The sequence below is a fragment of the Pseudorasbora parva genome, chromosome 2 (genome assembly GCF_024679245.1).
Source record: "Pseudorasbora parva isolate DD20220531a chromosome 2, ASM2467924v1, whole genome shotgun sequence".
NCBI classification, from domain to species: Eukaryota; Metazoa; Chordata; class Actinopteri; order Cypriniformes; family Gobionidae; genus Pseudorasbora; species Pseudorasbora parva.
The window spans coordinates 14,887,074-14,900,600 of NC_090173.1; the positions used below are offsets into that span (position 1 = coordinate 14,887,074).

Consider the following 13,527-nt stretch of genomic DNA (forward strand, 5'->3'; position numbering starts at 1 on the left):
TAACCAGAATAATCAAGGTTTTTAGTATATTTTTTATTGCTACGTGGCAAACAAGTTACCAGTAGGTTCAGTAGATTGTCAGAAAACAAATGAGACCCAGCATTCATGATATGCACGCTCTTAAGGCTGTGCAATTGGGCAATTAGTTGAAAGGGGTGTGTTCAAAAAAATAGCAGTGTCTACCTTTGACTGTACAAACTCAAAACTATTTTGTACAAACATTTTTTTTTTCTTCTGGGATTTAGCAATCCTGTGAATCACTAAACTAATATTTAGTTGTATGACCACAGTTTTTTAAAACTGCTTGACATCTGTGTGGCATGGAGTCAACCAACTTGTGGCACCTCTCAGCTGTTATTCCACTCCATGATTCTTTAACAACATTCCACAATTCATTCACATTTCTTGGTTTTGCTTCAGAAACAGCATTTTTGATATCACCCCACAAGTTCTCAATTGGATTAAGGTCTGGAGATTGGGCTGGCCACTCCATAACATTAATTTTGTTGGTTTGGAACCAAGACTTTGCCCGTTTACTAGTGTGTTTTGGGTCATTGTCTTGTTGAAACAACCGTTTCAAGGGCATGTCCTCTTCAGCATAGGGCAACATGACCTCTTCAAGTATTTTAACATATGCAAACTGATCCATGATCCCTGGTATGCGATAAATAGGCCCAACACCATAGTAGGAGAAACATGCCCATATCATGACGCTTGCACCTCCATGCTTCACTGTCTTCACTGTGTACTGTGGCTTGAATTCAGAGTTTGGGGGTCGTCTCACAAACTGCCTGTGGCCCTTGGACCCAAAAAGAACAATTTTACTCTCATCAGTCCACAAAATGTTCCTCCATTTCTCTCTTTAGGCCAGTTGATGTGTTCTTTGGCAAATTGTAACCTCTTCTGCACATGCCTTTTTTTTAACAGAGGGACTTTGCGGGGGATTCTTGAAAATAGATTAGCTTCACACAGACGTCTTCTAACTGTCACAGTACTTACAGGTAACTCCAGACTGTCTTTGATCATCCTGGAGGTGATCATTGGCTGAGCCTTTGCCATTCTGGTTATTCTTCTATCCATTTTGATGGTTGTCTTCCGTTTTCTTCCACGTCTCTCTGGTTTTGCTCTCCATTTTAAGGCATTGGAGATCATTTTAGCTGAACAGCCTATCATTTTTTGCACCTCTTTATAGGTTTTCCCCTCTCTAATCAACTTTTTAATCAAAGTACGCTGTTCTTCTGAACAATGTCTTGAACGACCCATTTTCCTCAGCTTTCAAATGCATGTTCAACAAGTGTTGGCTTCATCCTTAAATAGGGGCCACCTGATTCACACCTGTTTCTTCACAAAATTGATGACTTCAGTGATTGAATGCCACACTGCTATTTTTTTGAACACACCCCTTTCAACTAATTCAACTAATTGCCCAATTGCACAGCCTTAAGAGCGTGCATATCATGAATGCTGGGTCTCATTTGTTTTCTGAGAATCTACTGAACCTACTGGTAACTTGTTTGCCACGTAGCAATAAAAAATATACGAAAAACCTTGATTATTCTGGTTAGTCACATTGTACTGCTATTATTTTGAACAAGACTGTATGTGATAGGAAACCATTCAGTGTAAATATGCTTTAATTTGAGGCGAATTAAGTCTGTTTTCACGTTAGTTTCACGCACCGCAGCAGCACACACACCCCAACGGCTCAGGTCTAAATTTAGACTACAGACAGCGATATGGAGGAGATTATGATGGTAAACAGTGTTAGAGGAAACTGGCTTTACCAAACAGAGAAAGGTCCGCTCTTGCGCTCTAGTCAAACTGTATATTAAAGAAACGCTATTGGCTGTTTAAAAAAAGGGGAGGAGCTGCTAACAGCTGAAGCCGTTTCAGGGGAAATTAAGTCAACACATTGAATAATGCGGCACGTTTCAAGGCACTTCAGTAGGCCCTTTAAGTATCTACAGCTGATACTTTAAATGAAGAAACTTTTTGTATGTGTCTATTTGAACAAACATGTTATTTTCTCTCCCAATGCCGCTATATTACACTTAAATTCTAGAATATTAAATCATTTTTAATATTATCTGTTATTCTGATTACATCTGCAGCCTCACTTACATCTGCTAGCCAAACCTCCTTGTTTTCCCTTGGCACATCTCTGTGACTCTAGTACGCTCAAGACTATTGAAGTCTGATTCGGTCTACGCCGTTTGAATTAAAAATGTTCAGTAAAGACTTTGAACCTTCTTTTTGCCATCAGACTGTGAGTTATGACTGACGGCCCTAGGGGGCTGTTCACTCAGGACACGTTCCTTGCGTTCCATATGTGCTATTTTTTAATTGTTTGTGTTTGTAAACAAGCACCAGATGGATATCTCACTGTAGATTCAGCATCTTGCATGTTTTAAGTTATGTCAGCTACTGTATGTCAAGTTATGTCAGCTAACAACTGGGAAAAGTGTACATTAGGAAAAGTGTTTCTTCTCATATATTAATACATAAAACAATTGAACCAAAACAAAAAAACCTGTCATTTTTGTTATTATACGCAAGCAGTGTTGGGTAAAGTTACGTTGAAAAGTAATGCATTACAATATTGCGCTAATCCCTTCAAAAGTAACTGTTACTTTTTTAAGAAAAGTATTGTTACGTTACTTTTGCGTTACCGGTACTTTTTCTCACCTGGGCTGGGTTTATTTGTTTTTTAAAAACAAAAAAGTTATATTTCTGAACAATATAAAAGACCCTTTTACACCAAAATTGAAATAATAAGCCGGCTGAAGGAAACGCAGTTCTCATTTTTGCTTATTTTTTGCTTTATTCCAAAACTACAATAACCCTCATGTTTACACACAATGCCTCTGCACTTACGATTTTTCTCAACATTGGAACAAAATGGCTCCAATTGAACATTTTCAAGTGACTGTTCACATCTAAATTTTTCAGTTGGCCGAATTGAAATTCTGTGAATTGATACAAATTAATTCACAGAAATTCAATTCGGCTAACTGAAAAATTTAGATGTGATCAGTCACTTGAAAATGTTCAATTTTCCAGATTTTTTTTTTATAGTGTGATCAATAAATGGGAAAGCAAAGTAACTTGCATTACTTATTTGAAAAAAGTAACTTTTAAAAGTAATGTGTTACTTTACCAGTTACTTGAAAAAGTAATCTGATTACATAACTCAAGTTACTTTTAATGCGTTACTACCCCCAACACTATACGTACGGAATAATTGACAAAGGGCCATTGGATTTTTAAAAAATAATGTATACCTGGGGTAATGCGCCACAACGCAAAGTATGTGCTTTTCGTACACAATAAACATCATTTGATTGCAAAAAACAAGGAGATAATTAGTCATTTTTATCATATTTACTATTTATTTGCTTGGTCAGTGTCATTGTGGGTTTTGATTCTTTTGCTGTTGTCAGCTGTAAGGACCTTTAAAATAACTGAAATCGTTCAGCATAGTGATATGGAGCTGCACCTGCTGGAACTACGTTAGCCGTGCGTTTCCCTGTTCGTCAACCAATCAGATTCAAGTATTAAACAGTCCCATAGTCTAAATCTAGTAGTGAACAACCGATCATTTTTACCACATTTTATAATAATAGTGAAATCATCAAAACTGTATTAATCTAAAATTGAAAATAGGAATTTTGAATTGATCCCAAAAAAAATATTTTCTCTTTCTGTTTTATTTTTCATCTTCACAAGGTGCATTCTGGGATGTACTGGAGAAGCTCTTATAAATGCTGGATATTTGTTAGCTGTTTCTTTTATTTTGTCAAATCATCCATTAAAAAGCAATTAAAATATAATTAAACATCATTTTGAACTTGAATTTCAAAACTATAGTTTATTATTTATAATTATGATAAGCATAAACTAAGTCAACACATTTATAACCCCTGCAACAGATCATGCAGGTAAAACACAAACAAATACACAGTCATACCGAATAAAGTTTAAACATCATGAGGCTGTTTGTGTGTTGGCCAAATAGATATCGATGTAGTGTCAGAACAGAGGAACCGGGCTGGTACCGCACCGAAGCCAAATGTTGGTATCGAGCCAAATACCCTAATGAGTCCATCTTAAGAGTGTGTCCATGAACGACAAAGAACACTTTTTGCTCTTTCTCTCCCTCTTTTGGGTGTGAATTATTCTTCCTCTGCTCTCTTTTTCTTCCTGCTGTGTTTTGACAGTGCCTCCTGTTTTCTTTTTTTCCACACTGCCCTTCCACTTCTCTTTCCAAGGGCTCCCTCCTGCCCCCCTCCTTCCCTCGCTCTGCAAACAGGCAAACAAACAGCTGCCTTTAGTCCCTGGCTGGTTAGCTGTGGTGCCTCCTCCCTCGGCTCAGAATACTCCCTGACAAACACACACGCACATAAACACACACACACACACGGCCCCTATCGTATATTCTGCTGGGAGAACAGGCTAACAAATGACCAGGCATGACATGACACCACACGTATCATGCATATTGATCCGCATTGATCAGGCCAGGTCTATCAGTGCATGGCCATAAGCCAAACCTGATCACTGACCAATGCAATATGCGCTTGAGTGTGACGAAAGAAATATCAAGGTTTTTTAAATAGGAATACACCTTGGAAACCAACCATTTACACCAGTATTTTTTTGCTCTCATTTATTTGTACATTTTTGAATGTAGCTTTTGCTAAGTGTGCCAAAATTACTATTCATATATATATATATATATATATATATATATATATATATATATATATATATATATATATATATATATATATATATATATATATATATATATATATATATATATATATATATATATTTATTTATTTATTTATTTATTTATTTATTACAAGGACAACATTACCTTTATTATTATTATTATTATTATTATTATTATTATTATTATTACAAGGACGATATCACCTTAAAAAACACCAGGAAAAATACTTACATTTTTTCTAAGTGTTCCAAAATGAATATTCAATTTTTTGGAGTATTAATATTATTACAAGGAAAATATTACCTTAAAACATAAGGAAAATTAATAATTAAATGTTTAAAACACATTAAGTGTGCTAAAATTAATATTACATTTCAAATAAAACATTATATATAAAAAATACTAATTATTAATAATATATACTATTAATATAATAAGTCATATTTTTATATTTATTAACTGTTGTTAATATTGTACATCATTAATAATAGTTATTAATAATATTACTTTTTTATTAAGTAATATTATTGTTTATTTTTTTATTATATAAACATTTTATTTATATGATTTAATTATATTTTACTTATAGCCTTTCACATTTTTTTTTATTTCTCTTCTGACTGCAATCCTATCAGAAGATACACCAGCCGAGAAACCCCACAGTCTCAGGACCTTTAAAATAGCAACTTAGCCAAGTTATCCAAGATTTGGCTGACACCTGCAGACATATTTTGGCAGTTTTCCCCCAAATGTATCAGGTTAGAAACACACACACACACACAGTAAAACTGTTCAGAAGGAATATGGCTATTAAGTCTATCGGGAGTTCTGTTGAACGTCTGCGCGTCACTGCTATTAGTAACGTCTGCGAGCTATTATATTCAACATTCTCTCCCGTTCCCTCCATCACCTGCACAGCTCTGTTCAGCTTAACTTCCCTTCTCCGGGCCGGCGCTCACGCGGCGAGCTGACTGACAGGATGTGAGCGGAATGATGCATGACTGACACTTCGCGTCCCGTCGAGCGAGATCTTCCGTTACGTTTCCAAATGAGCGTTTTCAAGGAATTTCACTCAAACCAAATCACTGTGGAATTTCACATACAAATATACATTAGCACAGAAGTGGTTTAGAAGTACACTGTTCTGTACTGCTCGCATGCACATACAGAGTGCCGCTTCCTAACTTCCCACACGAAAAGCAAAATTATGAGCTATAGTTGATTATTCAGCCGGCGGCAGATGGCAACACCCTTTTATGTGATGATCAGTGAAACGATTCTGGCTTTCCCTTTAGCTGTTAAATCGGCATCAAACGGCATCCTAGTTGGGAAAAAATACCACAGCAGGAGCAGCCTCGTGTCTTGTTAAATATGTTGGATAACCAGAGCTGTTTTAGAAGCGGCAAAAAGGCGCTTTTAATTGGGGAATGTCTTGGCCTGGATGGATTGTGATATTAAGCAATCACACAGTGGTATTGTGTTGGCGACAGAAGAGGGTGTGAAGCCGTTTTGAAAAGCTTTAGCTGGCAGAGCCTCTTTTGACAGCAATACCCCAAGTAAATTGCCCCCGCGTCTCAACGCTCCATTGATTGGGCTCTATTTTAGCCTTTCACAGCTGTAAACCGACGCAACCCCCCCGCCCCTCACCGAGTCGATAGACATGATCCAAAGACAGCAGCCAAACAATCCACTATCTGTCCAGACGGACCCATTCGGCTAATTTAACATGCACTCAATTTATGAAAAAGAGCGCTCATTGATTTTTCCATTCATATGCACTTGTTGATCAAGATTCCATTGTGCTCCATGATCGCTCCCGATCAGAGCCGCGCGGAGGTGCGACAGGGGAAGAGGGAACGCGGCGCATGCACTCCCCCCCTTCCCCGGTTCCAGATGTAGCCGGGTTTTCGCTCCGAGACTCGCACAAAAGCCTTGATGCCTGGCGCCCGCAGTCACAGGCTGCTGCATTCATCCACGCATTCAGAACAGCACTTCACGACACAAAGGCCGCGACTCAGACGCAGTCTCGAAAGGGACGCCCAGTTCCTGCAGCTTTTGTGCCTTTTCACAACAACTAGGACAGTTGCGACAGCATCCACACGAACTCCTTTCTATATTTCGCTCTGTCTCCCCCAGTGGGTTGCAAAAACCCCCATTCATACAGTAATGAGCGTTCTTATAATGCAATGACTGTCAACACGTAATGAACTAACAGAAGAAATACCAAGTCTGTTGCAACTAAGCAGACGTATAAAATATTTGCAAACATTTTCTTTTCTTTTTTGTTGTTGTTGCAACCAAAACTATTCACACTGATTTTGATGCCAGATGTGCCACTCTACGAAATAGTTAGTTTGTCTACCTTAATGAATTGTTTTCACAAACGGATCATTGCAATTAACAAAAATGCATTTTTTCGCTTAAAACTATCATCCTGAAAAGTCTTTTACTCTACCGATTCTTGAAAACAATACAGTTACACTTAATTTTAAGGTGTCCTTGTTACTGTGTGACTTTCTGTGATATTGTTACATTGTAATTACACAAGTATTAAATAATAATAATCATCAATATGTACTTACTATAGAGTTGTGGTTAGGGTTTAGGAATTATTATTTTATGCACAATTCACTGTTATTACTAAAGTAACGATGGATGGATGGATGGATGGATGGATGGATGGATGGATGGATGGATGGATGGATGGATGGATGGATGGATGGATGGATGGATGGATAGATAGATATTATAACAGATATAGATAGATTGAACTGGGGGAAAAAAACAACATTTATTTTGTTTCGTCAACTCCGTCAGAAAAGGTGCTCACAAAACCTTTTATATATTGATATTATTTGCATATGGAGAATTATTCATATGTTGTTTCATGATTTAATTCACACACACACAAACACACACGTACACACACATATGGCCTTATTTATGTGCCTTATATACAGAGAATATTTATATCTACTGTCACCATGATCAAAAATCGATGATTCTTATTGAATATTGCAGTTCTTATTATAATTAATTAATTTGTACAAATCATTTTCATTTCCAACCAGTCACTATGAAATCGCAGCAATAGCAAACCCTGATGTAACGGACTTCATAGAGAGCAAACATGCCAGTTTCCGACAGCTTCAGTCACGCAGGTCGGCACAAATAAAATCGACGTACTTGATGCGGTTTGAAGACAGGCTACAGATCCTTTGGAGATGTCAGTGTCTGCTGACCATTACACTGGCTTATTCTAACATGCGCTTCTTGTATACTGGAGACCCAGAATGAGAAAAATGGAGGAAAACAAGCCACCGGAGGAAGGACTGGTGTATTAAATGAAATATTACTTTAAAAATGAGTTGTCTTAATTTGTTGTCTTGTCAATCAGTTGCTGTAACCGCGGTTGAAACTTTGTCAACTCCGTCAGATAAGGGTGAAAGCAATATATTTGATATATTTTGTTCCACTTATTGTGTTACAATATTAAAACATCTACATTATATTATGTCTAATTTACATAAGAACATGTGTTATAATATGGTAAAAGGAGGGTTAAGAATTAAAGAATATAGAAACTGTATGGTTCATAATAACTTTACATAATAAAATGTAGAGTGTGTTTTTTCACTTAGCTCCTTTATTAGCACCACTATTATAATTGAAGACTTTACACTGTTTTTGGATGGATCAAATTAAAAAGGCACACTTTGAACGCGTCTGATGGAGTTGCCACAAATTAAAAGAATAAATGTACATATTTAGAAAAAGAAATACATTTTCAGAAACACCCGCCCCCTCACATGGTGACCTTTGTCTACAAATATATCCGATATGTTTTGGTCTCTTATGTCAAGAATCAGTGATTTGATACATTTTGTCATTGAAAACCATGACATTGTGACACCATATCCTGGTTTTAAATTGGACCATTCAGAGGCATGTTACTGTAAAGCCCAGGACAAGTGCACATGCACTTTTTTGTCTCAGAATATTTAACTTTTTATGCAACTGCTATAAAAGTGTTCATTTCTGTTGTCCTTTGGAGCGACGCCCCTATATTCTTAATTCGTTTTATGTCACACGATAGGACACATTTCAGGAAAAATGTTCAAATGAAGAGTAACAAAGTTAGTGACCCATAATATTCAGACCTCACTCTACATAATAACATGCATTTTTCTTTAAAAGGGGTGTTTTACACACACACAAAAAAGCATTTTTACTGAGTATTTATCAACTACCCATACACAAAATATAAATATACAATGGTAGAAATATTTAGCATTGACATCTGATGGTGATTAATGTTTGCTTCGGCTACTTTTTCAAAACCCCAGAATGCTGCAGTGTCAATATGGACCTCAGAGGACACTTCCTCTGAATGGGCCTTACAGGAAGCTATACACGCAGCACAAATCTTACAGTGCTGGATGACTGACAGCATAACAATACCCTAAGCCTGTGGGTTCCCGGAGAGCAAGAGATACAGAGAAACAGACAGAGAGAAAAGGAGGAGAACACGAAGGAGACAGGAGTCTGAATCTGTTATAAAATTTAAAAAAAAACAAAAAAAAAAAACAGGCTAGTACGAGAAAAAGCAAGGGCCTTCTGCACTCATGAGACACCGGTGCACTGAACAAGAGAAAATGAAAATTATATGTCCTCTCAGCAGCTGGTCTGGACCATCTGCACACACCTTTGCTTAATGCAGCTAAGTGCACTTGAGAAGGATAGAAAACTAAGAGACGGTACGATTCAAAGGAGCGTTAAATGCCGCGAACACACTCTCTTCGTAACTTTCAAACCAGAAGGTCAAACCAGGACAAGTCCACATTTTTGTTTGTTTAAACAAAGACAATGGGGGGGAAATGTCAAGCACCAGAACGATCTTCACCACTGAATAATCATCTTCTGCTGTTGGCCAAACATTTTCAAATATTGTGATGCAGACCTCACCGGAAAAAAAACGACTAAATTGAAACAATTTTCTTCCCGAAATTGCTAGTAAATGTCACAAATAATTACAAAGCAATTAACACTAATCTAAAAGTGTGAAATACGGAAAAAAATAAAAATAAATTATGCCCTCCAATAATCTTTACTTTGTTTATAACTCCAAAATATTTTTTTTTTGTGCCTCACATATGAGACAAATTAATTATTATTATATAATAATGTAAGTAATTCATTTAAAAATAAATAAATCTTCTCATACTCTTTGGCAAATACATTTTCATGACTTTTCTATTCATTGAATAATAATTACTGTGTGTGTGTGTGTGTGTGTGTGTGTGTGTGTGTGTGTGTGTGTGTGTGTGTGTGTGTGTGTGTGTGTGTGTGTGTGTGTGTGTCTTGTTTGGCAATATAGTAAAATGTGAAAATGACTCATGACATTGGACTAGTCCTCACTAGTTAAAAAGGCTCGGCTAAAACATGTTTTTTATTTAAATCTATTGTTCTGCACATGTTTCTGGGATGGGTAGGTTTGGGGATAAGGGTTGGGTTAGGGGTGTGTGTGTGTGTGTGTGTGTGTGTGTGTGTGTGTGTGTGTGTGTGTGTGCGTGTGTGAGTGTGTGTGTGTGTGTGTGTGTGTGTGTGTGTGTGTGTGTGTGTGTGTGTGTGTGTGTGTGTGTGTGTGTGTGTGTGTGTGTGTGTGTGTGTGTGTGTGTGTGTGTGTGTGTGTGTGTGTGTGTGTGTGTGTGTGTGTGTTTGCACTCATAACAAAAATGTTTGTCCTATAAAATGTGTGCTAAGAATGAGAAGAAAAATGCACATCCACATATATAAATAACTTCCTTTAACAATGGCCTTTATACTTTCCTCCCTGTGCTCTTCTTTTAAGCTGTGAGGGATAAAAAAAAAAAAAAATTCATTGTTGGAAGCTTGACCATCACAGCCGTTGTTTCAAGGCACGGTAAAATGGGCTAACAAATCATGCATCTGACAATAATGTCGCTATGACTGAATCACTATGTGGATCCATATGTCAAATCCAGACCATTGCCGTGAAAGCTCTGCCAAAATAAAGATGACACAGATGCGGCCGATCTATCAAATCCTTTTCATCATACGCAGGAAATGCTGAGCACTGGCCACTCTGGCAAAAGCAAAGGAGAAGCGACTCAAATAAATTTCTCCAATGATTACTGCCACAATATAAAAATGGGAGCTATCATTAATATTGTGCTAATGCTTGACTATAACTCATCTGCTCGGAGCTTAGAATAATTCTTCTGACACTCGGACAGAGACACATAAATCCTTCGCTCTGTTCTGAGACAGTGTTTGGCAGCGAACCAGTCTTTGAGCAGAGCACTGGCATTTTATACCTCCACCAACATCAGGAGGCTTCAGCTCGCACTGAGGCGTGACGTCTAAAATGGAACCTGCTGCTTTGAGGAGATTCAACTTTGCTCCAGTCTTGTCCATTTAGGCTACCTAAATGTCACCTAACATCTGGAAGCAATGTGCTTCCCTGCAAAGACTAGACTTCTCTTTAATATTTAGTGTCCCAGAGTGATTCACCTTTATCTGAGGGACATTAATGCTTACGGTTCACATGGGCCTGTACATCCAAGACATGCACAGGGTTGAGAACTAAATGCTTTTCTTTGTAACATTAGAGTGATCTAATATGAGTTTCCATGCAGGCCTATGACATAAAATGAGATATTAATGGTAAAATGTGCGTTTTTAAGACAGAAATGTGATATAGATGATATGTGATTAGAGGTATCAGAACCATGGCTGCAGACTATCGTGGTATATCTCATTACATCCATTTAAAAAGCTCACATAAAACTGTTTAACTGACTTCGTCCGCGTTTATTATGTTTGTGAAAGGTGCAGGAAAGTGTCTGTCCAATGTCCGGTTAGAAACAACACACAACACAAACACTCAACGTGTTAACTGATTTGCAATAATGAATATTTGTTGCAACTTTACAAAGTGCAAAGTACAAAGTCTCATTTCGCAAACATACACGTTATGGATAAACTGTAAAGGTGGATATAGTTGAACCAAAGTGTCAGATTTGACCATTTGTGGGATATGAATGACACGCGTAGACCTATCGTTACGCGCGAGCGTTTATTTGTGTCTGACGCATCACGAGCCCGCGCGTCCATAAGCATAAAATATCAATAAAACACCAATAAATAAACCTCGTTAAATGCCAGAGGTGACGGGGATGATCCTCCTGCAGCATATCCAAACCATAAACATCAGGTTCGTACCTTTCTGCGTTTCCTCCTGCTCTTCAGTGAGTCTCATTCATTCTTCAGTCCTTCGGTCGTTTATCTGTCGTTCTCTCCTTCTTCGTGCGGATGCATGCAGATTAAAAGCGAATAGCCCGAATGGAGCAGTCCAGAGAATTATTCTGAAATTCGCGATAAAGACGACGAAAACCAATCCGACATGTTAAGTTAATACTCAAATGACCGCGCTCGCGTCAAAAATCATAACAAAACAACAGCTCGTGATGTCTGACACACGACTCACTGATAATAAGTCCACATGAGACCCGACTGAGCGAATAAAATATCGTCCGCAGTCCCGTTTTCAGCAGGGAACATAACGTGAGACGTCTCCCCAAATCCAAGAAGAAAAACACGGACACGGGAGAAATGTCAGGAGTGCACGGAGACAAGCCAGTGCGTGTTCATAGCGGAGTCCTCGTCGTATTTAACACACACGTTAGAGCAAAAATGAAAGGTTGTGGTGTCGACCCATGCGTCCTCTCTCTTCGAAACCAGCAGTCGCTCTGACTCCCTCCGTCTGAAGAAACGCAGTGTCGATGTATCTCTCTCACAGCACACCGACTTCTTCTTATCCGAATCCCATCTAAATTAATAACCCATTTTCAGGTTTATTCATATGCACCCTGCGTGACAGTACGCGCAGTGAGAGTGTACTAGTGATCAGACCCGATGATGATTCATTGACAGATTCAACCTCAGATCTGGTAAATAATTAAAGACTTGCTTATTTGCAGCTCATAAAAAAGAAAAGAAGGCTGCTGTATTTAAACTAATACTGTCGCTGTTGTGCATATGAAGGTGTCCTGACAAATGTCTTGATGTCCGCTGTCCAGCGAGCTGGGGTGATATTGTGCAATTATTGAGATGGTTTTGGTGTGGGACGCCTCTCAGTTGAGCTTTCACTGTTTAGGAGTGTATTAAAGGGGGCGTGGTTTACGTGGGGGCGGGGTTATGACATTTCGAGCGTGTGTTAAAGGGGCGTTGCTTTTACAGGTGGAGTGGTTTATGAGGCAGATTGACAATCTAACAAAAAATAAATAAAATACATTATGTCCACGTATTTTTCTCCCTCACACAAAACAAACTTTTATGAGTAGAACTTTCTTTCTTTTGAGTTCTCAAAACTGGCATGTTTTAAGTCCTTCGAATTGTTTCATTGGTTTGAGTTTTATGAACTTGTTTCTTTAATTTAGACTAAATTAAAGAGCCGAAGTGTTTAATATAGATTCATATGTGTGTGTTTTTTACTCTCAAAGCGGCTCTCATAGAAATACACCCCATTGTCATGCATTATACATTATATCTAATTTTCATTTTTGGGTGAACTATCCCTTAAATGTAAAATATCGGAGGGTTATTTTTTGGTTTTGCCAGCTGATTCGGGTTTACAGTGTATCAGTTATTAGCCTACTACATATTGATATTGATGTACTGTAATTAATTATACGTGTAACACGTACACTGCAAAGTGCATTATCTTAATAAAATCAATTTTAATTAAGAGTCACTAGTCTAATCAGTAT

At 37.8% G+C, this 13,527-nt stretch overlaps 1 protein-coding gene across 8 annotated transcripts in view; it reads right to left on the bottom strand.

Annotated features, from left to right (window-relative positions):
- The window catches only part of adgrl1a (adhesion G protein-coupled receptor L1a), a 251,355-nt gene extending 238,482 nt beyond the window's left edge, over positions 1-12,873 (bottom strand). For 4 of the 8 annotated variants that reach the window (XM_067456776.1, XM_067456747.1, XM_067456767.1 and 1 more), the window contains exon 1: positions 11,981-12,872. The gene's annotated coding sequence lies outside the window, so the exon portion shown is untranslated. Of the gene's footprint in view, positions 1-11,980 lie in introns of all 8 variants that reach the window. The other 4 variants (XM_067456792.1, XM_067456761.1, XM_067456754.1 and 1 more) reach the window with 2 other exon arrangements.
- Between the last annotated feature and the right edge of the window lie 654 nt (positions 12,874-13,527).